Below are 25,510 nucleotides of genomic sequence, written 5' to 3' on the forward strand. Positions count from 1 at the left end.
CAATATTGATTCCGTTTTATATATACTGTTGGCATAGAGGTTCCTCCTCCTCTTTTCTTGACCATTCTGAAATGAATCTATATTTCTCAATATTTGGGTATATCAGATAAATACATTAAGGAAAGGAATCTTATATATTGCTCACTGCATAGTTTGCTCTTTCTTGTTTCTCCTTTACCTTTACTAAATTAGCACAGGGAGAGACCTTGAAATGTTCTAATCAGGAGAGGTTAGAACATCATATTTCTAGAGAGGTTGGTTGGACAGAGCAGGGGTCCCAGTGAAAATCAAAGCTTCTGTTTCTACTTGGAAGTTTACCTGTATAGAGTAGAGGGCTCCAGGAAATATCCTGGAATATTCCAATGTCCCTGCAGGAGATCATTAAGCGAGGCAGGATGTGGTAGCAGATCAGGGTCCTATGACATGTTTGTCAGTCATCTGATGTGAGATTCTCAGAGCCAATCCCATATGGTAGGGCTGACTGCAGAGTGAGGCAGCACCTGTGAAAACCTTTGATCGCATGTTAAAGATGAAGCTCTGATTCTGGGGAGAATTCTGTTGCCTGACTGAATGTCACTCTTCGGTGGGGATGAGATTCTGTGCTTTTCTTCTCTTGATGACCACTGACTGAAAATCTTTAGAGGATCATGTCTAGAAAGCATTCTTGATTTAATTTCTTAAAGAAGAAAACATAGAAAACATTTTTATCCACTTCCAAATTGAGGATCAAGGGGAATGACATCAGCGAAAACGTCAGAGTCGGGAGCTCTGGCTTGTGTCCATCGCCAGAAACACGGACATACGTGGTCAAACCTGTCAGAATGATCTTTTCAACACATGTCAGTTTTCTTTTCTTTTCACCCTGTAGATTTATCTTTCATTGAAACTTAACTTACTACAGGATGTGGAGAATAAACAGGAAAGGTGAAACTGTATTTCCTGATGAAAGAATCAGTAAGTCACATTAGCTGTTCTGAGCTATGTCTTACCCACCGTGACTGTAATTAAAACAAACAAACACGTTTTTTTTGGTAAGTCAGTTCTGACATTTCCTCGTTAAAGACGAGGTAACAGATACAGACTTAGATCTCCCAGAATTGAGCAAACTTTTGATTGTACCTGTGCTGAATATATGAGCATGACCTGCTATAAATCTTCATGATACTGATTGCCACAACTGACAAATTCCCTTTTTCCACTCCTGATATGTTGCATGTAAGGAATGCACAGGTCACTAACCCCAGCTGGTCACAGGTAAACTCTGCCACATGGATTACTGCATGTTTTCTTGCCGGAAGACTACACATTCTTTTTTTTTTTTTTTGGTGGTACGCGGGCCTCTCACTGCTGTGGCCTCTCCCGTTGCGGAGCACAGGCTCCGGACGCACCGGCCCAGCGGCCATGGCTCACGGGCCCAGCCGCTCCGCGGCATGTGGGATCTTCTCGGACCGGGGCACGAACCCGTGCCCCCTGCATCCGCAGGCAGATTCTCAACCACTGCGCCACCAGGGAAGCCCGACTACACATTCTTGAGTATCATGCCTGCAGAGTATCAGGACTCTTCTTTTTTCTGGATAATTTTATGAGAAAAATATAAGTTGTATTTGCATATTCTTCATGTTTTTATTTATCCATTCTCTTTCAAGTCCTAAGTGCAGATATTAAAATGATTTCCAAGAGGGTGGTAAATAAGACAGCTACGTATATGCTCCAAAATTAGCAATAAAGCATAATACAATTGTAAATGCATTAATGTGTGATTAATATGTAGATATTTATGTAAAAGCAATTTTAGTAATGCTTTGTGGAGAGCTTCAGAATCTAGGTATTAAAATAAAAGAAGAAGGAGTTCTTGAAACTCTCAGGGAATTATAGAGAAGTCTTTGTGTCTATAAATATCAACCTGAAATAATGCATATTCTCAGAAATAAACTAAGCATAAAATTGTAGGAAGAAACTTCATGAAATGAAAGAGCGTGTGCTGGCCATACAAGAAAAATAATATTCTCAGAGAATAATGAACAGTGTGGAGTTCAGCAGAAGGGTAATACAGACTCAGGCAGTAAATCTTTGGAGACCCTAATTATGAGTTCCTGATATTTCATCTTTGGAGAGACAGTAGTCAGTCATTTGAAATATGATGTTATAAGATGATGTTAACATACTTAAATACTTTCGTTTAGAAATGACCACTTAGAACCAGAATAAATGAAAGAGATCACAAAAGTATGTTTTTGTTGATTTTTAAAGACCTCAGGTGAGTGCTGATAATTTAAAAATCCATGATGTCTTTCACTGCAAAGTAAAGAAACTGTTAGAGTGGAGCGATGACTGGACTGGATGTCAATATTCTGACATCGGCTGAGTGTGATTCGTGTTTGGTAATTGCAGTCATTGTTGCTTTTGTTGTGGTCATCCATTTACAATGCTTGGTGTCAGTTGATTTATCTGTTGTAAAAATAAAATACAGTCTGTGTGTGTAAAAAAACATACGTGATGTCTTGATAAAGTTGTATGGAATTTGAGATCCAGAAAAAAGCATTTATTTTCTGTAATGCTAGGATGCTAATTGGACATTTTTGCAAGAAAGGGATTTCAGGATGCAAAAATCTCATGTCTCTAAGGTGGGAAGTCAGTTCATTGTGGAACATTCTATTAAACTTGTGTGAGTGGAGAAATAATCCTTTGCAAGGAAGAGGTCTCGATTCCCTTTTTAATAGTTAGTGGTTTATAGTATACCGAATGAGGAAAATGGCTATTTCTGAACTTTAGAAAAAAAGAATATAGTTTTTCTGCGTTTATATTGAGAAGCTGATGTAGAATATCCAAAATTCTTTATTTTGAAAAACAATGTAATTAATTTGACATAATTCATATATATTGAACCTGTGGTACACACACACAATAAAACTTACATTCAAAAATGTTTTGCACTTAAGAAATATTTTCTAGTGTAGTCAATTTACAATGTTGTGGGTTTTTCAATACATGTTTATTGGAGTATAATTGCTTTCTAACACTGTATTACTTTGTGCTTTACAACAAAGTGAATCACCTATAGGTATACGTATATTCCCCTTATCCCCCCTCTTGAGCCTCCCTCCACCCTCCCTATCCCACCCCTCTGGGGGTCATAAAGCACCGAGCTGATCTCCCTGGCTATGTGGCCGCTTACCACTAGCTCTTTTACATTTGGTAATGTATATATGTCAGTGCTACTCTCTCACTACGTCCCTGTCTCCCCTTCCACCCTGTGTCCTTAAGTCCGTTCTCTACATCTGTGTCTCTAGTCCTGTCCTATCACTAGGTTCGTCAGTACCATTTTTCTACATTCCATATATATGTGTTCATGTATGGTATTTGCTTTTCTCTTTCTAACTTACTTCACTCTGTATGACAGACTCTAGGTCCAACGACCTCACTACAAATAACTCAATTTTGTTCCTTTTTATGGCTGAGTAATATTCCATTATATATATGGGCTACATCTTCTTTATATATTCATCCATCAGTGGACATTTAGGTTGCTTCTATATCCTGGCTATTGTAAACAGTGCTACAGTGAACATTGTGGTACATGTATCTTTTTTTTTTTTTTTTGTGGTACGCGGGCCTCTCACTGTTGTGGCCTCTCCCATTGCAGAGCGCAGGCTCCGGACGCGCAGGCTCAGCGGCCATGGCTCACGGGCCCAGCCGCTCTGCGGCATGTGGGATCTTCCCGGACCGGGGCACGAACCCGTGTCCCCTGCATCGGCAGGTGGATTCTCAACCACTGCGCCACCAGGGAAGCCCCATGTATCTTTTTGAATTATGGTTTTCTCCGGGTATATGCCCAGTAGTGGGATTGGTGGGTCATATGATAGTTCTATTTTTAGCTTTTAAGGAACCTCCATACTGTTCTCCATAGTGACTGTATCAGTTTACATTCCCACCAACAATGCAGGAGGGTTCCCTTTTCTCCACCCCCTCTGCAGCCTTTATACATTGTTGTATTAATTTCTGTATAATTAATTAATTATAATTAATTATATATACATATAATTAATATATGTATTCTTTTCCATTATGGTTTAACACAGGATATTGAATATAGTTTCCTCTGCTATACAGTAGGTCTTTGTGGGTTGTCCATCCTATGTAGAATAGTTTGCTTCTGCTATTCCAAAACTCCCAATCTTTCCTTCGCTCTCTCCTTGGCAACCACAACTCTGTTTTCTGTATCTGTGTGTTTGTTTCTGTTTCACTGACATATTCATTTGTGTCCTGTTTTCGATTCCACATATAAGTGATATTATATGCTACTTGTCTTTCTGTTTCTGACTTACTTCACTTAGTATCATTATCTCTAGGTCCATCCATGTTGCTGCAAATGCCATTATTTCATTCTTTTTATGTCTGAGTAATATCTGTTGTATATGTATGCCACACCTTCTTTATACATTCATTTTTCAATGAGCATTTAGGTTGTTTCCAAGTCTTGGCTATTATAAATAGTGCTGCTATGAACATAGGGTTTCATGTGTCTTTTTGAATTATAGTTTTGTCTGGATATATGTCCACAAGTGAGATTGCTAGATCATATGGCAACTCTCTTTATAGCATTTTTGAGGAACCTCCATACCGTTTTCCATAGTGGGTGCACCTACTTACATGGCCACCAACAGTGTAGAAGGGTTCCTTTTTCTCCATATCCCCTCCAGCATTTGTTAATTGTAGATTTTTTTAATGATGGCCATTCTGATCTGTGTGAAGTGATACCTCATTGTAATTTGGATTTGCATTTCTCTAATCATTAGTGATGATGAGCATCTTTTCATGTGCCTGTTGGCTATACTTACGTCTTCTTTGGAGAAATGTTTATTTAGGTCTTCTACCCATTTTTCCACTGAGTTATTTGTTATTTTGTTGTTGAGTCGTATGAGCTGTTTGTATAGTTTGGAAATTAAGCCCTTGTCAGTCTCATCATTTGCTAATATTTTCTCCCAGTCCATAGGGTGTATTTTCATTTTGATTATGGTTTCCTTTGCTGTGCAACAGCTTATAAATTTGGTTAGTTCTTGTTTCTTTTTTGCTTTTACAGTAAGTCTCCTCCATATGAACAAGTTCTGTTCCAAGAGTGCGTTTGTAAGTCCAATTTGTTTGTAAGTCCCACAAAGTTAGCCTAGGTACCCAACTTACACAGTCGGCTCTATGGTATTGTACCGTAATATGTTTATAATACTTTCCATGCAAACAATACATAAAAAACAAACACAAAAATAAAGAAAATGTTTTTAATCTGATAGTACAGTAAGTAGAAAAGTACAGTAGTACAGTACGACAGCTTTGATACTGGGGCTGGCATGGAGGGAAGAGGCAAGAAGAGTTACTGACTGGAGGAGGCAGAGGAGATGGGAGAAGGTAGAGGTGGAGGATTATCAGCAGTAGGAGACAGAGGGCAAGCTGCCATTTCACTCACGCCTGACATTGATGGCAGAGGTTCTGGTTCCTTGCTGGATTTCATTCTATCTACCCTCTTGAAAAAATGATCCATTGATGTCTGGGTAGTAGTTCCTTTTTTCTCATCATAGGTGACAAGGTAGCGTAGCACTGGATTGCATTCTGAATGGTTGCCACCTTTGGGTACCATTCTAGGTTCGGGTCCTATACCTCAAAAACGAACAGTGCTTCCTCAAATAAAGAAGATTCCGTTGCCATTCTCTGTGTTGTGAATCTCTTCAGTTCTTCTGTTACCTCTTCTTCCTCCTGTCCCTCTTCATCCTTTCTCTGGACCTCCAATTCCATCAGCAAGCTCCTCATGTTGCACAGCAAGGAGTTCAATGAAGTCGTCCTCTTGCAGATCTAGCTGCAGCTTCTCGCTGTGGGTCACTACGTTGCTGAAGACCTCTTCAGACTTCTGATCTACCTTCTCAAATCCACAAAAATCACGAACAAACTGTGGGCAAAGTTTCTTCCAAACTCCATCCACGGTGCCCACCATACCCTCACACCGTGCAAAGTCAGTGTTTTTTATGGTCTTGTGGATGTTATAGTCCTTCCAAAGTTGTCCCTAGGTTGTTCCTGATTTGTCACTTACCTTCACTGCCTGACAAAAAGTGGGACATAAGTAATATTTCTTGAAAGTCACTTTAACTCCCTGGTCCATAGGTTGAATGAGCAATGTAGTATTCGGTGGCAGATGCACTACTTTGACGTTGAGATGAAAGTCATTCATCGATGGGGGATGGCCCAGAGTATTGTCGAGCAGCAAAAGAATGTTTTGCTGGAATGTCCTTCTCCAAGCGATATTTCTCTACATCTGGGATAAAGTGGTGGTAAAAGCAGTCCTGGAACGTGGCCTGTGCAATCCAGGATTTAGGGTTATGCTTCCACACAACAGGAAGAGAGCCCTTGGCTATGTTTTTAAGGGTTCTTGGGTTCTCTGAATGATAAACTAAGAGAGGCTTCAGCTTCAATTCACCAGAAGCATTGCCACGAAACAACAGTTAGCCTATCCTTTGCTGTTTTACAGCCCGGCATCAACTTTTCCTCCTTACTGATGTAATTTTGGTCTGGCATCTTCCAGTACAGTTGTGTCTCATCCACATTAAAAACCTGGTCGGGTAAATACACACCATCATCAATCATTTCTTAAAGTGTTTCCGGAAGTTCCTGGACATCTACCCTATATGCACTTGCTGCCTCTCCACTTACTTTTACATTGTGAAATTTGGCTCTAGCCTTGAACCGATGAAACCAGCCATGGCTGACATTAAAAGATGTGCCCTCTGATTCTTTTCCGTGTTTCTTCTTCAAGTCTTCATAAAGGCCTTTAGCTTTCTCTTGAATCAGCATTAAGCTGAGCAGGACTCAGCGCTGATGTTGGTCTTGCATCTGCACACTGAGAAGTTTCTCCATCTCCTCCACCACTTTTCCATGCTTCTTCGATATTTTGTCAACATCGTCAGCACAGCAGACTTCACATGTTCCAAGATCTTGTCCTTGGTCTTTAGATTTGTGCCAGTGATTGAATGATTCATGTTATAAGAATGAGCATGAGCGATGTCTAACATCTTTTTGCCTCGATCCACTCTCTCAATTACTTTCACTTTTCTTTCCATCATTATCGCTTGGCGCTTCTTAACAGTACCAGCTACATCACCACTGCTTTTACACTTGCCTCCAGACATCTTGGCCTTGAAATAAAGGTACTGTACTACTGTACTCTATACAGTACTGTAAAGCACACAAAAGCACAACCACTTATAGAGGATGCATGCACGTGACAATGTATGCCAGATACACAAACTAACTTACATGATTTGACACGCGAATGGACGTTTGCATCTTTGAAAGTTTTCAACTTGAAAGTTTGTATGTAGGTGACTTACTGTATTTCTGCTGCCTCGGGAGAACTACCTAGGAAAACTGTGGTATGATTTACGTCAGAGAATGTTTTGCTTATGTTCTCTTCTAGGAGTTTGCAGGTGTCTTATCTTATATTTAAGCATATAAGCCGTTTGGAGTTGATTTTTGTGTATGCTGTGAGGGTATGTTCTGACTTCACTGATTTGCATATGGCTGTCCAACTTTCAAAACACCACTTGCTGAAGAGACTATCTTTTCTCCACTGTATATTCTTGCCTCCTTTGTCGAAGGTTAATTGACCATAGGTGTGTGGGTTTATTTCTGGGATCTCTATTCCATTCCATTGATCCATGTATCTATTTCTGTGGCAATACCATGCGGCTTTGATTACTTTAACTTTGTAGTATTGTCTGAAATTTAGGAGGGTTATGCCTCCTGCTTTGTTCTTTTTCCTCAGGATTGTGTTGACAGTTCTGACTTTTTATGGTTCCAGATATATTTTAGGATTATTCTAGTTCTGGGGGAAATGTCATGGGTATTTTGATAGGGATCACATTAAATCTGTAGATTGCTTTGGGTAGTATAGCCATTTCAACAGTATTAATTCTTCCCATCCAAGAGCATGGGATGTCTTTCCATTTCTTTGAATCATCTTCAGTTTCCTTTACTAATGTTTTGTAGTTTTCAGCATATAAATCTTTCACCTCCTTGATGAGAGTTTTATTTGTAAGTCTTTTATTTTTTTGATGCCATTTAAAAAAGGGATTGTTTGTTCACATTTCCTTTCTGATATTTCATTGTTAGTGTAAAGAAATGCAACCAGGGACTTCCCTGGTGTCTCCATGGTTGAGAATCTGCCTGCAAATACAAGGGACATGGGTTTGAGCCCTGGTGCAGGAAGATCTCACATGCTGTGGAGGAACTAAACCTGTGTGCCACAGCTACTTAGCCTGCACACTAGAGCCCATGAGCCACAAATACTGAGCCCGTGTGTCACAACTAGTTATGCCCGCATGCCTAGAGCCCATGCTCTGCAACAAGAGAAGCCACTGCAATGAGAAGCCTGTGCACCACGATGAAGACTAGTCCCCAGTGGCCACAACTAGCAAAAACCTGTGCACAGCAATGAAGACCCAATGCAGCCAAAATAAATTAACAAAAAAGAAAAACAAGAAATGCAACCAATTTATGTATGTTAATCTTGTATCCTGCTACTTTGCTAAATTTGTTTATCAATTCTAGTAGGTTTTGGGTGGAATTTTTAGGATTTCCTTTATATATATTATCATGTCATCTGCAAATAATGACAAATTTACCTCTTCCCTTCCAATTTGGTTAGAGTTTTTTCTTTTTCTTGTCTGATTGTTGTGGCTAGGACTTCCAGTACTATGTTGAAGAGAAGAGGTGAGAGTGGGAATCCTTGTCTTGTTCCGGATTTTAGCGGGAAGGCTTTCACCTTAGGAACATTGAGTATTATATTGCCTGTGGGCTTGTCATAAATAGCTTCTATTATGTTGAGATATGTTTCCTCTATACCCACTTTGGTAAGTGTTTTTATGATGAATGGATACTGAAGTTTTTCAAATGCTTTTTCAGCATCTATTGAGATGATCATTTGTTTTGTTTTTTTCCTTTGTTGATGGGGTGTATCATGTTGATTGATTTGCCTATGTTGAAACAACTTTGTGACACTGGGGTGAATCAAATTTGGACATGGTGTATGATCCTCTTATGTGTTGTCAGATTCGGTTTTCTAATATTCAGATGAGAATTTTTGCATCTAAATTTATCGAAGATATTGGCCTGCAATTTTCTTTTTTGATAGTGTCTTTCTCTGTGCTTTTTTTTTTGAAAGTCTTTATTGAATTTGTTCCAATATTGCTACTGTTTTGTTTTGGTTTGTTGTTTGTGAGGCATGTGGGATCTCAGCTCCACCACCAGGGATTGTACTCACACCCCCTGCACTGGAAGGTGAAATCTTAACTGCTGGACCACCAGAAAAGTCCTCATCTGTTTTTTGTTTGTTTGTTTTAGTAAATTTCTTTCTTTATTTTTGGATGCATTGGGTGTTCGTTGCTGTGCACGGGCTCTCTCTAGTTGTGGTGAGCGGGGGCTACTCTTCATTGTGGTGTGCAGGCTGTTCATTTCGGTGGCTTCTTTTTTTGCAGAGCATGGGCTCTAGGTGTGCAGGCTTCAGCAGTTGTGGCTATCAATCTCAGTAATTGTGGCTCATGGGATGTAGAGTGCAGGCACAGTCGTTGTGGCACACAGGCTTAGTTGTCCCATGGCATGTGGGATCTTCCCAGACCAGGGCTCGAACCGATATCCCCTGCATTGGCAGATGGATTCTTAACCACTGTGCCACCAGAGAAGTCACCCCACCTGTTTTTGATATCAAGGTGATGATGGCTTCATAGAATGTCTTTGGAAGTATCCCTTACTCTTCAATCGTTTTGAAGAGTTTGAGAAGAATTAGTGTAAGTTCTTTTTTGTATATTTGGTAGAATTTGTCTGTGAAATCATCTGATCCTGGACTTTTGTTGGTAAGGAGTTTTTTAAAATTACAGATTCTATTTTGCTTTTAGTGATCAGTATGTTCAAGTTATCTATTTCTTCTTGATTCAGTTTTGTTTGGCTGTAAAAAACCAACATATATTTTAACGTAATTTTAGCAACTAAATACTTACCATGTATTAGACCACAAAAGAGTGAAGAAAACAATATTAAAACAGTTTTTCAAATAGAAAAAGTATTGAAATATTTTTAAGAAATTGGGATAATAATGCTAATTACAATAATGACAAATTGTTCTGAACTTAAAGACTACTTTATTGGGCTTCCCTGGTAACGCAGTGGTTGCGAGTCTGGGACACGGGTTCATGCCCTGGTCTGCCGATGCCTGGGACACGGGTTCATGCCCTGGTCTGGGAGGATCCCACATTCCATGGAGCGGCTGGGCCCGTGAGCCATGGCCGCTGAGCCTGCGCGTCCGGAGCCTGTGCTCCGCAACGGGAGAGGCCACAACAGTAAGAGGCCCGCCTACCACACACACAAAAAGACTATCTAAGATGCTTATTATATGCTTATTATAAGCATGATATTATATGCTTATATATTATATATGTTTATTATATGCTTATTATATTCTTATTATAGGCATGATATATGCTTATTGTTTTATTGTTTTAAAATACATGGAATGTTTTCTCCTTTCTAATGTAATTCTTTTATTTTACCTGTATATTGTGAAAAAAATGTAGTTGCACATAATATAAAAATTATACTTTAATAGGAGATATTAATCCGTTTACAGTTACTATAGTACTGAAAACACTTAGGTTTAGAGTTACCATGTTATTGAGTGCTCTTATTTATTTATTTATTTAAAAATATTTAATTTGGGGGGGGCATAAATTATTTATTTATTTTTATCATCTTTATTGGACTATAATTGCTTTACAGTGGTGTGTTAGTTTCTGCTTTATAACAAAGTGAACAAGCTCTACATATACATATATCCCCTTATCTCCTCCCTCTTGCGTCTCCCTCCCACCCTCCGTATCCCACCGTCTAAGTGGTCACAAAGTACTGAGCTGATCTCCCTGTGCTATGCAGCTGTTTCCTACTAGTTATCTGTTTTACATTTGGTAGTATATATAAGTCCATGTCACTCTCTCACTTTGTCAAGGCTTACCCTTCCCCCTCCCCATGTCCTCAAGTCCATTCTCTATGTCTGCGTCTTTATTCCTGTCCTGCCCCTAGGTTCTTCCCAACCATTTTCTTTCTTTTTTTTTTTAGATTCCATATATATGTGTTAGCATACAGTATTTGTTTTTCTCTTTCTGACTTACTGCACTCTGTATGACAGACTCTAGGTCCATCCACCTCAGTACAAATAACTCAATTACATTTCTTTTTATGGCTGAGTAATATTCCATTTTATATTGAAGATGTGCAACATCTTCTTGATCCATTCATCAGTTGATGGACACTTAGATTGCTTCCATGTGCTGGCTATTGCAAATAGAGCTCCAATGAACATTATGGAACATGACTCTTTTTGAATGATGGTATTCTCTAGGTGTATGCCCAGTACTGGGATTGCTGTATCATATGGTAGTTCTATTTTTAGGTTTTTAAAGAACCTCCATACTATTCTTGAGAGTGGGTGTATCAATTTACACTCCCACCAACGGGGCAAGAGGGTTCTATTTTCTCCACACCTCTGCAGCATTTATTGTTTCTAGATTTTTGGATGATGACCATTCTTACCTGTGTGTGGTGATACCTCATTGTAATTTTGATTTGCATTTCTCTGATGATCAGTGATGTTGAGCATTCTTTCATGTGTTTGTTGGCAATCTGTATAACTTCTTTGGAGAAATGTCTATTTAGATCTTCTGCCCATTTATGGATTGGGTTGTTTGTTTTTTTGATATTGATCTGCATGGGCTGCTTGTAAAGTTTGGAGATTAATCCTTTGTCAGTTGCTTCATTGGAAAATATTTTCTCTCATTCTGAGGGTTGTCTTTTCATCTTGTTTACGTTTTCCTTTGTTGTGCAAAAGCTTTTAAGTCTCATTAGGTCTCATTTGTTTATTTTTGTTTTTATTTCCATTTCTCTAGGAGGTGGGTCAAAAAGGATCTTGCTGTGATTGATGTCATAGAGTGTTCTGCCTATGTTTTCCTCTAAGAGTTTTATAGTGTCTGGGCTTACATTTAGGTCTTTAATCCATTTTGAATTTATTTTTGTGTATGGTGTTAGGGAGTCTTCTAATTTCATTCTTTTACCTGTAGATGTCCAGTTTTCCCAGCACCACTTACTGAAGAGGCCATGATTTCTCCATTGTATATTCTTGTCTCCTTTATCAAAACTAAAGTGACCATATGTGCATAGGTTTATCTCTGGGTTTTCTCTCCTGTTCCATTGATCTATATTTCTGTTTTTGTGCCACTACCATACTGTCTTGACTACTGTAGCTTTGTAGTATTGTCTGACGTCAGGGATCCTGATATTTCTAGCTCTGTTCTTCTTCTCAAGATTGCTTTGGCTGTTCAGAGTCTTTTGTGTTTCCATACAAATTGTGAATTTTTTTTGTTCCAGTTGTCTGAAAAATGCCATTGGTACTTTGATATGGATTGCATTGAATCTGTAGGTTGCTTTGGGTAGTATAGTCATTTTCACTATGTTGATTCTTCCAATCCAAGAACATGGTATATCTCTCTATCTGTTTGTGTCATCTTTGATTTCTTTCCTCAGTGTCTTATAGTTTGTTGAGTAAACGTCTTTTGTCTCCTTAGGTAGGTTTATTCCTAGGTATTTTATTCTTTTTGTTGCAGCGGTAAATGGGAGTGTTTCCTTAATTTCTCTTTCAGATTTTTCATTTTAGTGTATAGGAATGAAAGAGATATGTGCACATTAATTTTGTATGCTGCAACCTTACCAGATTGATTGATTAAGTCTAGTAGGTTTCTGGTAGCATCTCTAGGATTCTCTATGTATAGTATCATGTCATCTGCAAACAGTGAGAGCTTAACTTCTTATTTTCTGATTTGGATTCCTTTTGTTTACTTTTCTTCTCTGGTTGCTGTAGCTAAAAATTCCAGAAGTGTGTTGAATCATAGTGGTGAGAGTGGGCAACCTTGTCTTGCTTCTAATATTGGTGGAAATGGTTTCACTTTTTCACCATTGAGAATGATGTTGGCTGTGGGTTTGTCATATATGGCTTTTATTATGTTAAGGAAAGTTCCCTCTATGCCTACTTTCTTGGGTTTTTTAAAAATCATAAATGGTTATTTAATATTGTCAGAAGAATTTTCTGCATCTATTGAGATGATCATATGGTTTTTATCCTTCAGTATTTTAGTATGGTGTATCACATTGATTTGCATATATTGAAGAATCCTTGCATCCCTTGGATAAACCCCACTTGATCTTGGTGTATGATCCTTTTAATGCTCTGTTGATTTCTGTTTGCTAGTATTTTGGTGTGGATTTTTCCATCTATGTTAATCAGTGATATTGACCTGTAGTTTTCTTTCTTTGTGACATCTTTGTCTGGTTTTGGTATCAGGGAGATGGTGGTCTCATAGAATAAGTTTGGGAGAGATCCTCCCTCTGCTCTATTTTGGAAGAGTTTGAGAAGGATAGGTGTTAACTCTTCTCTAAATGTTTGATGGAATTTGCATGTGAAGCCATCTGGTCCTGGGCTTTTGTTTGTTGGAATATTTATAATCACAGTCTCAATTTCAGTGCTTGGGATTGGTTTGTTTATAGTTTCTATTTCTTCCTGGTTCAGTCTTGGAAGGCTGTGCTTTTCTAAGAATTTGTCCATTTCTTCCAGGTTGTCCATTTTATTGGCCTATAGTTGCTTGCAGTAATCTCTCATGATCCTTTGTATTTCTGCAGTGTCAGTTGTTACTTCTCCTTTTTCATTTGTAATTCTATTGATTTGAGTCCTGTCCCTTCTTTTCTTGATGAGTCTGGCTAATAGTTTATCAATTTTGTCTATCTTCTCAGGGAACCAGCTTTTAGTTTGTTTGATCTTTGCTGTTGTTTCCTTCATTTATTTTTCATTTATTTCTGATATGATCTTTATGATTTCTTTCCTCTGCTGACTTTGTTTTTTTTTCTTTCTTTCTCTAATTGCTTTAGGTGTAAGGTTAGCTTGTTTATTTGAGATGTTTCTTGTTTCTTGAGGTAGGATTTTATTGCTATAAACTTCCCTCTTAGAACTCCTTTTGCTGCATCCCATAGGTTTTGGGTCTTCATGTTTTCATTGTCATTTGTTTCTAGGTATTTTTAAATTTCCTCTTTGATTTCATCAGTGATGCCTTGGTTATTAAGTAGAGTATTGTTTAGTGTCCATGTGTTTGTATTTTTTACAGATTATTTTTTCCTGTAATTGATATCTAGTCTGATAGCATTGTGGTTGGAAAAGATACTTGATAATGATTTCAATTTTCTTAAATTTACCAAGGCTTGATTTGTGACCCAAGATATGATCTATCCTGGAGAATGTTCCACGAGCCCTTGAGAAAAAGTGTATTCTGTTGTTTTTGGATGGAATGTCCTGTGAGTATCAATTAAGTCCATCTTGTTTAATGTATCATTTTAAAGCTTGTGTTTCTTTATTTATTTTCATTTTGGATGATCTGTTCATTGGTGAAAGAGGGGTGCTAAAGTCCCCTACTATGATTGTGTTACTGTCTATTTCCCCTTTTATGGCTGTTAGCATTTGCCTTATGTATTAAGTTGCTCCTATGTTGGGTGCATAAGTATATAGAATTGTTATATCTTTTTCTTGGATTGATCCCTTGATGATATGTAGTGTCCTTCTTTGTTTCCTGTAATAGTCTTTATTTTAAAGTCTTTTTTGTCGGATATGAGAATTGCTACTCTAGCTTTCTTTTGATTTCCATTTGCATGGATTATCTTATTCCATCCCCTAACTTTCAGTCTGCATGTGTCCCCAGGTCTCAAGTGGGTCTCTTGTAGACCACATATATACCAGTTATGTTTTTGGATCCATTCAGCCAGTCTATGTCTTTTGGTTGGAGCATTTAATCCATTTACATTTAAGGTAATTATTGATATGTATGTTCTTATGACCATTTTCTTAATTGTCTTGGGTTTGTTATTGTAGGTCTTTTCCTTCTCTTGTGTTTCCTGCCTAGAGAATTTCCTTTAGCATTTCTTGTAAAGCTGGTTTGGTGGTGCTAAATTCTCTTAGTTTTTGCTTGTCTGTAAAGATTTTAATTTCTCTGTCAAATCTGAATGAGATCTTTGCTGGTTCGAGTAATCTTGGTTGTAGCTTTTCCCCTTTCATCACTTTAAATATGTCCTGCCAGTCCCTTCTGGCTTACAGAGTTTCTGCTGAAAGATCATCTGTTAACCTTACGGGGATTCCCTTGTTTGTTATTTGTTGTTTTTCCCTTGCTGCTTTTAATATTTTTTCTTTGTTATTTAATTTTTGATAGTTTGATTAATATATGTTTTGGCATGTTTCTCCTTGGGTTTATCTTGTATGGGACTCTCTGCACTTCCCGGACTTGATTAATGATTCCCTTTCCCATATTAGGGAACTTTTCAATGAAAATCTCTTCAAATATTTTCTCAGTCTCTTTCTTTTTTCTCTTCTATTTCTGGGACCCTGATATTCGAATGTTGGTGTGTTTAATGTGGTCCCAGAAGTGTCTCAGATTGTCCTCAATTCTTTTTTCTTTATTCTGCTCTGCAGTAGTTATTTCCACTATTTTATCTTCCAGGTCATTTATCCATTCTTCTGCCTCAGTTATTCTGCTATTGTTTCCTTCTTGAGAATTTTAAATTCCATTTATTGTGTTGTTCATCATTGTTTGCTCTTTAGTTCTTCTAGGTCCTTGTGAAATGTTTCTTGTATATTCTCCATTCCAGTTCCAAGATTTGGGATCATCTTTACTATCATTACTCTGAATTCTTTTTCAGGTAGACTGCCTGTTTTCTCTACATTTGTTTGGTCCGGTGAGTTTTTACCTTGCTCCTTCATCTGCTGTGTGTTTCTCTGTCTTCTCATTTGGCTTTGGGGACTGTGTTTGGGGTCACCTTTTTGCAGGCTGCAGATTCGTAATTCCCATTGTTTTGGTGTCTGCCTCCAGTGACTAAGGTTGGTTCAGTGGGTTGTGCAGGCTTTCTGGTGGAGGGGACTGGTGCCTGTGTTCTGGTGGGTGTGTCTGGATCTTGTCCTTCTGGTGGGCAATTCTGCATCCGGTGGTGTGTTTTGGGGTGTCTGTGGCCTTATTATGATTTTAGTCAGCCCCTTTGCTAATGGGTGGGCCTGCATTCCTGTCTTGCTAGTTGTTTGGCATGGGATGTCCGGCACCATATCTTGCTGGTCTCTGACTGGAGCCCCAGGTCTCAGCATGGAGACGGATATCTCTGGGAGAGTTTTCATCGTTTGATATTATAAGGTGCTGGAGGTCTCTGGTAGATAAATGTCCTGAACTTGGCTCTCTCACCTCAGAGGCACAGGCCTGACACATGGCCGGAGCAGCAAGATCCTGTCAGCCACACGGCTGGGGGTGAGAGCAAGAGGTAGCTTTGGTACATCTCAAAGACCACCAATGGGATTCACTGACCATTTTCTCCCCAGACGTGAAGAAAACAAAATTCAGTCTTCGTCTAGTCAGCCACTTTGGTAGCCAGCCTCCAAGATGGCCCTAATTATCCCCTAATTATCTCCCAGTCTTCATCTACCTGTGTGTCTCCTCACACTTGAAAAAAGCTCACTGTTTAACTAATAAGAAATTGCAGAAATGACAAAGTGCAGTTTCCAAGTTTATCAAAGACATTGCAGCTTCTGCTTTGGTTTCTGCTAGATCACTCATCCTGGGGTAATCCAGCTTCCATGTCATGAGGACACTCAAGCAGCCCTAAGGAGAGATCCATGTGTCAAGGAACTGAGGCCTCTTACTTACAACCATGTGAGTGAGTCATCTCAGAAGTCAAAAGATTTAATTTTATTTATTTTTTGTTGCATTGGGTCTTCGTTGCTGCACAAGGTTTCTCTAGTTGTGTCACACAGGGGTTACTCATCGTTGCGGCGCACGGGTTTCTCCTTGCAGTGGTTTCTCTTGTTGTGGAGTATGGACTCTAGGTGCATGGGCTTCGTAATTGTGTCATGCAGGCTCAATAGTTATTGCTTGCAGGCTGTAGAGTGCAGGCTCAGTAGTTGTAGTGCACGGGCTTAGTTGTTCCATGGCATGTGGGATCTTCCCAGACAGGGCTCAAACCTGTGTCCCCTTTATTGGTATGGAGATTCTTAACCACTGTGCCACCAGGGAAGCCCCTGGTAACTAGTTCTTGAACTTTTCAGCCTCAGCAATTATGAGAAAACAAAAATATTCTGTTGTTTATAAAATACCAAGTCTCTCGTATTTTGTTTTAGCAGTGAAGGGGCTGGCTGAGGAGAAATATCTGTGAGCTTGAAGACATATCAAGAGAAACCTTTAAATCTCAAAAGAAAAAATGGGCAGGAAAGAAATCAGCAGAACAGAGTAATCAATAATTGTGGAACAGTGAAAATGCTGTGACCTATACATAATGGATATAGCAGGAGGAAAATAAAGGTAACAAAGAACAGAAAGAATTTTTTAAAATGACTGAGAATCTCCCCAAATTAATGTCTCACACTAAATCCATAACATCCAAACTTAGAGAAACATATGAATAGTAAAGAAAATTGACCAATATCTCTCAGGACCATCAATGCAAAAATCGTCAACAAAATATTAACAAATCAAATCCAACAATATTTTGAGAGAATTTTATATCATGAATGAGAAGGAATAATCCCAGTTATGCAAGGCTTGTTCAACATTCTGAAATCAAATAATTATATTCATCATATCAACACCCTAAAGACAATCATTAACATATCACTAGATTCAGAAGACCTTTGAAAAAACCTAAAACCCATTCTTCATAAAAACTCTTAGTTAAAGAAATAGACTGGAAGTTTCTCAAGTTGATAATAAAGGTCTACAGGAAACTTTGATCTTACCTCATGATTAATGGTTAAAAACATGAAGCTTTGTCACTAAGTTCAGGTAAAAACAAGGATGTCCCCTTTCATGACTCCTTTTCCATATTTTACTCCAAGTCCTTACTAATGCAATAAGGCATAAAAAGAAATAAAACAGTACAGATTGGTTAGAAAAAAATGAAAGCAGCCTAAATAAAATGTGGACCATTATACTTTATGGGCACCTCACCAAAGAAAATAGACACCATGCATATAAGTATACAGAAGAATAATCCAGATTACATGCTACCATAAAAAAGCAAATTAAAAATACAATTACATACCACTATGTAACACTTAGAATGGCTAAAATGTGTACAATGACAAGGACAAATTCTGTAGCGGATGCGGAACATTAGGAAATGACATTTGTTATTGATGGAAATGAAAAATAATGCAGCTACTTTGGTAGTCTGATTGACACTTGCTATAATATTGAACATTCCATTACTGTACAATCCAGCAAGTGTTCTCATGGATATTAACTGAAAGTAGTTTAAAACATACTTCCAGATGAAAACCTGCGTATGGATATTTATAGCACCTAATTCAATATTGCCAAAATGTGAATGAAACTAAGGTGTCCTCCAATAGGTGAATGAAATGATATAGTATTAATATATACTGGGAATGGGATAATATTGAGCACTAAGAAAGTAAGCTATCAAGCCATAAAAATATATGGGAATTCTTTTTTTCTTTTGAAATGAGGTGATTTTCTTTATTTTGTAATTTAAATTTTATTGGAGTATAGTTGATTTACAATGTTGTGTTCATTTCAGCTGCACAGAAAGTGATTCAGTTACACATATGCATATATTCATTCTTTTTCAGAGTCTTTTCTGATAAAGATATTCCCAGAATATTGAGTAGAGTTGCCTGTGCTATACAGTAGGTCCTTGTTGCTTACCTATATTATATAGAGTAGTATTCGTATGTTTACCCCAAGTTCTTGATTTACCCCTCCCCCCACCTTTCCCCTTTGGTAACCATAACTTTGTTTTCCAAGTCTGTGAGTCTGCCTCTGTTTTGTAAGTTAGTTCATTTGTATCAATTTTTAGTTTCCACCTAGAAGTGATATCATACAATATTTGTCTTACTCTGTCTGACTTACTTCACTTAGTACAATCATCTCTAGGTCCATCCATGTTACTGCAATTGACATTATTTTCTTCTATTTTTTTTTCTTTTGCGGTACACAGGCCTCTCACTGTCGTGGCCTCTCCCATTGCGGAGCACAGGCTCAGGATACACAGGCTCCGGACGCGCAGGTTCAGCGGCCATGGCTCACGGGCCTAGTCGCCCCATGGCATGTGGGATCTTCCCAGACCGGGGCATGAACCCGTGTCCCCTGCATCAGCAGGCAGACTCTCAACCACTGCACCACCAGGGAAGCCCCTATTTTCTTCTATTTTATGGCTGAGTCATATTCCATTATATATATGTATCACATATTCTTTACCTATATTCGTATGTTGATGGACATTTTGGTTGCTTCCATGTCTTCACTATTGTAAAGAGTGTTGCAGTGAACATTGGGGAAGATGTGTCTTTTCGATTTATGCTTTCCTCCAGATATGCACACAGGAGTAAACTTGCTGGATCATCCGGTAGCTCTATTTTATTTTATTTTCTTTCATTTCATTTCAATTTCTTTGGAGTATAGTTGATTTACAATGTTGTGTTACTTTCTGCTACACAGCAGAGTGAAGCAGTTATACATATATCCAATCCTTTTTGGATTCCTTTCCCACACAGGTCATTACAGAGTATTGTGTAGAGTTCCTCAAGTGCTATACAGTAGGCCCGTATTTGTTATTTTTAAAATATATAGTGGTGTGTATATGTCAATCCCAATTTATCCCTCCCGCCTCCCCTTACTCTGGTAACCTCCATTCTGTGCTCCATAGTGGCTGTTGCCAATTGGCATTGCCACCAATAGTGAAGTATTTGTGGCACAGTTGTTAAGAATCTGCCTACCAGTGAAGGGGACACAGGTTTGAGCCCTGACCCAGGAAGATCCCACACGCTGCAGAGCACCTAAGCCTGTGTGCCACAACTACTGAGTCTGCGCTCTAGAGCCCATGAGCCACAACTACTGAGCTCACGTGCCACAACTACTGAAGCCTGTGTGCTTAGAGCCTGTGCTCCACAACAAGAGAAGCCACCGCAAAGAGAAGGCTGCGTACCACAACGATGAGTAGCCCCCGCTTGCTGCAACTATAGAAAAGCCGCATGCAGCAACGGGGACCCAAAGCAGATTAAAATATACGAATAATATGTAGAAGGTTTCTCTTTTTTCCACACCTTCTGAAGCATTTCTTGTTTCTAGACATTGTGAGGATGGCTATTCTGAGTGGTTCTAGGTGATACTTCTTTGTACATCTGATTTGCATTTGTCTGACATAAAGCAATGGTGAGCATCTTCATGTGTGCTTTTTTTTGAACAGTGTGAGTAAAATGTACCCCTTGAAAAAGGGTTATTGAAAGGTTGCCTTGTTTTGAAGTCTATTTCGATTACCTACCCCAAGACATTTTTTTTGTGTGTGGTACACGGGTCTCTCACTGCCGTGGTCTCTGCTACTGCAGAGCACAGGCTCAGGATGCACGGGCTCCGGATGCACAGATTCAGCGGCCATGGCTCACGGGCCCAGCTGGTCCATGGCGTGTGGGATCCTCCTGAACAGGGGCACGAACCCATGTCCCCTGCATCGGTAGGAGGACTCTCAACCACTGTCCCACCAGGGAAGCCCACCAAGACATTTTTTGAGGGCTGTTGTCACTTACAGCTTCCCAGGCATTGTGAATATGAAGTGCCTATAAGGTCCAGGTTTAGAATTGTTGTTATGGGAAAGAGAAGGCGGCAGGATTTCTCCTGTCCCTCTCTGGTTAATGACACAACCTTAGCTGTAGGGAAAGTCCTGTTCCTGGGTTTTAACTTAGAGCGGGATGTGCCTGACCAAACATGTAAGGGCTTCCGTCCCATTCCTCCTTCCCCCTTCCCCTTCAGCCCCCGAACAAGCATAAACCCCTGCAGAGTCACCTGTTGAGGGGGCTGTCGTGTAGAGTCTGATGACCCTAACGAAGGAGTCAGAAGGTCGGAACCCAAACACCAGGGTATGTTGAGACCAGGTGATTTTCCAAATATCATGCAGCCCAGAGAGCCCACCATCCTTTGGGTGTCAGAGGGTTGGTTTAGTAGTATGAGGGCACACTTCGATCTGGAGATTGTGATCCCATGCAGAGGGGACCAAGTACTACATGTTCAAGGGGGGTGAATTAGCTGGCGTATCCTTCCGAGGTCCTCAGGCCCACAACAGTCCAGCCTTGGGATCAAATTGTGTCTGTGTCCAAGGATGTGACACTAGCACGTCCACCGTGACTAAATGGATTTAGTGATCATTTTTCTTTTCTATAATTTAATTTTAAATTTATAATGGGGTATAGTTGATTTACCATGTTGTGTTCATTTTTGATATACACCAACATGATTCATTTATACAGAGATGACTATACATTCTCTTTGGAATTATTTTCCCATTGAGGTTACTAAAGGGTGTTGAGAAGAGTTCCAAGTGCTCTACAGCAGATCCAGTTTGATGACAAGTTTTCTCTCTGTAAATATGTATATACTAACTCCAACCTCATGATTTGTGCCTCCAACACACCTTTCCAGTTTGGTAACCATAAGTTTGTGTTCTAAGCCTGGGACTCTGTTTCTGTGTTGTAAGATAGTACCTTTGTATCAATATGTAGATTCCACAGATAAGTAATATCATATGATATTTATCATTGTCTGATTTATGCCACATAGTATGAATGCATCTAGGTCCTTCCGAGTGGCTGCAAATGGCCTTATTTCATTCATTTCGTGGCTGAGTAATATTCCACTGTACATATCTACCATAATTTCTTTATCCAGTCTTCCTTCCAAGGACGTTTACGTAGCTTCCAAGTAGGGGCTCTTGTAAACAGGGCTGCATAAATTTTGGAGTGCCTGGGTACTGTCACTTTACGTTTTTTCCAAGATACAGGCCCAGGAGTGGAAGTGCCATATGCTCTGAAGCTCTGCTTTTTAGATTTTTAAGGAATCACCACCCATTTCTCCAGAGTGGCTGTTAGCAATTTACATTCCCACCATCAGCTTGTCAGGGTTCCCTTTTATCCACGCCCTGTCCTGCATTTCAGGTTTTACACTTTGTGAGGTTGGCCATTCTGACTGGTGCAAAGCGATACCGCTTCCTCACTCTTCCCGAACAGACGGTGTACCATCCTCTGGATGTCCCATTCATGTTTTACCTGGAGGAAGGGTCCTCTGCACCTGGAGATATGGGACCCATGGAATGGGGGCCAGGCAGTGTTACTGTAAAAGTACTGCATTTGCTGTCCCATCCTCAGCAAGCCTCTCAGACCCACGAGTGTAGAGCCTTAGGTCCCATCCAGCTGTGTGTCTAGATGTGGTCAGTCCAGGTTGCATCACAGCCCTTGAACACATTTTGTAAGAATTTCTCTCTCTCACTGTCTTTTTTTGTTCTTTTTATTTAATTTTATAATGGGGTAGAGCTGATTTTCAATACTATGATTCTTCCTGCACTACATATATCCACTTGATTCACTTAAAGAGAGACACCAATCAATTCTTTTACAGATTCTTACAGTCTTATATAGCTTTTCCGGTGACAGTAGTGTGCTGAGTCCAGCTACTTGAGCTATTCAGCAGGTCCTGTTGATTACGTATTTTGTTTATGGAACCGTATCTATGCTAATTCCAACCTCCTGGTTTATGCATCACCCCCACCGCACCTTTCTCTTTTAGAAGTCATAAATGTGTTTTCTTTATGTGTGACTCAGTTTCTGTTTTGTAAGTGAGTTCATGTGTAGCTATTTTTAGATACCACGTATAATTGATACCTTATGATAAGTCTCTACTAATGTATGACTTACATCACTTAGAATGATCGTACGTGAGTCTCCACGAGTTGCTGCAACTGGCCTTATTTCATTGATTTAATTGCTCAGGAATATTACATTGTACATAAGTACCACAAATTCTTTATCCATTTCTTCCTTCAAGGACATGTATGTTGTACCCAAGTTGAGGCATTTTAAGCAGAGCAGCATTAAACGTAGGGATGCCTGTGTCCTGTCGACTTTTGGTTTTACCACGATATACGCTCAAGATTGGAAGTGCCGTATGGTCTGTAGCTCTATTTTTTTAGAAGGTTAAGGAAACAGAATGCACTTTTCCAGAGTGGCCGTTGACTATTTACATCCCCCCAATCAGGGTAAAGAGGCTTCCTTTGCTCCATGGCCTGAGCTGCATTTCTGGTTTACACTTTTCCAAGATGGCACTATTGACTAATGCGAAGTCAGAATACTTTGTAGTGCTGATTTGCATTTCGTGGTTGTTTGGTTCGCCAAAAAGGGCGTATGGGTTTTGCCTGAATATGTTTATGTTTATAATGGGGTTTAGCTGATTTTCACTGCTGTGGTTATGTCGCTTTACACTCACGTGATTCACCTACACAGGGATATCAATAAATACATTTTAATATTTGTACAACTCAGATATATTCTTCTGTGGTGAATAGGGTGGGTTGAGTACAGATCATTGAGCAATGAGTAGGTCTTGAGGATTACATACTTGGTTTATGGAACGGTATCTGTGCTAATTTCAAACTCTTGTTTTATGCATCACCCCACATCACCAATGCCCTAAAGTAGGCATCAGTGTGTTTTCAAATATTTAACTCTCTTCTATATTGTAATTCAGTTGATCTGTAGCGATTTCTAAAGGGATGTTTCCAGCAATTCTGCCTTGAATTCAAATCCTCTTCATACTCTGACATCAATATATTTTTGGACCAAGTTATCATTTAGAACACTGGAGGTTTGAGAAGTGCAGTGCCCCTGAGCTCCATTTCCCAAGTCGCTGTTCTGTGAGTGGAACGCAACACGGCTGGATGGCTTCACGCCCTATTGTCGATCCGGGGTGGCAGGCTGAGCCTTTGGTGAATTCTTCTTCGCGATGGGAAATGAGAGTGACATGTGCCCGACCAAACACCTCCAGCGAGTCTCTCATTGGTTCCCCCTCTTGCAGTTCATCCTGCGGACAAATTGCAGACGGTACGAAAGAGGCATGGAAAGGCGCCGAGTCTCCAAGTGGGGAGATTGTTAGTAAGGGGGCCTGAATGGAGAACACGAGCACCAGGAGATGAAAACTGAGGTGAGTTTCAGAAAGCTTTCCCGATCCCACGGTGTAGCATCCGCTGGGTTTCCAATGAGTGCTTTCGCTGTCGGAAGATTGCGTTGAACCTGGAGAGTTGGGACTCATGGAATGGGGAGCGGGCAGGATTTCTTTCAGGGTTCTGCATTTGCTTTCCCAACCTCACCAATCGTCTCAGCCCCAAGAGTGTCCAGCCTTATGTCTTCTGCCGCTGGGGCTGTAGATGTGGTCAATCCTGGTTGCATGCCAGTCCCTGAACGCATTTTGGAAGAATTTCTCTCTGTTTTGCCCTGCTTGTTTCTTCTTTGTGTTGGAAATGTATCCTCAGAATGGGTCTGAGCTGATTTTCCCTGCTGGTTTTAGGCCGCTTTACACACACTTGATGCACTTACACAGAGATATCAAGACTTAGCCTTTAAGATGCTTACTAGTCGGATAGATACTTGTGCGATGAACAGGGTCTGGTGAGTCCAGTTGATTGAGCAAGGAGTAGGTCGTGTCCATTCCATATTCGGTTTTCGGAAGGGTATCTGTGCTCATTTCAAACTCGAGTTTTATGCGTCACCCCACCTCACCTTTCCCCTGAAGCAGGCATAAGTGTGTTTTATAAAAGCGTGACTCTGTTCTGTTTGGGGATTCCGTTCATGGGGAGCGGTTTTTACATTCCCTCGATAAGTGATATCGTAAGTTTCTTTTTTTGTGGGATTTATTTCACTGAGGATGATCGTACCTAAATCCAATCAGGATGCTGCTACCAGCCTCATGACGTGGATTTCATGGCTGAGTGACACTCCATTGGACCTACGTAGCACCACTTGTCCACTTGTCCACTTGTCTTTGTCCACTTGTCCACTCGTCTTTATCCACTTGGCTCTTTCCTGGGATATGAAACGTGTACCGGAATGGAGGTTCTTGTCAAGACAGCAGCCCTCAACTTTGGGGTCCCTGTGTCTGGTTGATTTTTTCATTTTCCCAAGGTCAACGCCCATGTGTGGAAGTGCCCTATGCTCTGTGGTTCTGTGTTTTACATGGTTTGGGAAAGAGGTTACACTTGTGAAGATTGGCTGTTGGCCATTGACATCCCGCCCATCAGCTTTTTTTTAGTATATGTGCTGCCGAAGCGAGCACTCGCCCATCAGCTTAACAAGGCTCCCTTGACTCCGTGGCCTGTCCTGCCTTTCTGGTTTTTAGACTTTTTTCGCCTTGCCCTTTTGCCCCGGGGGGGGGGGGCGAGAGATTTCTTTGTAGTGCTGATTTGCTCTCCCAGGTTGCTTGGTTGGCCAAAAAGGGCGTATGCGTTTTTTCCTGAATATATTCAGGAAAAAACGCATACGCCCTTTTTGGCCAACCGCATCATTGTCCACGTTCTGGCGCTT

The sequence above is a fragment of the Kogia breviceps genome, unplaced genomic scaffold (assembly GCF_026419965.1).
Source record: "Kogia breviceps isolate mKogBre1 unplaced genomic scaffold, mKogBre1 haplotype 1 scaffold_57, whole genome shotgun sequence".
Classification (NCBI taxonomy): Eukaryota; Metazoa; Chordata; class Mammalia; order Artiodactyla; family Physeteridae; genus Kogia; species Kogia breviceps.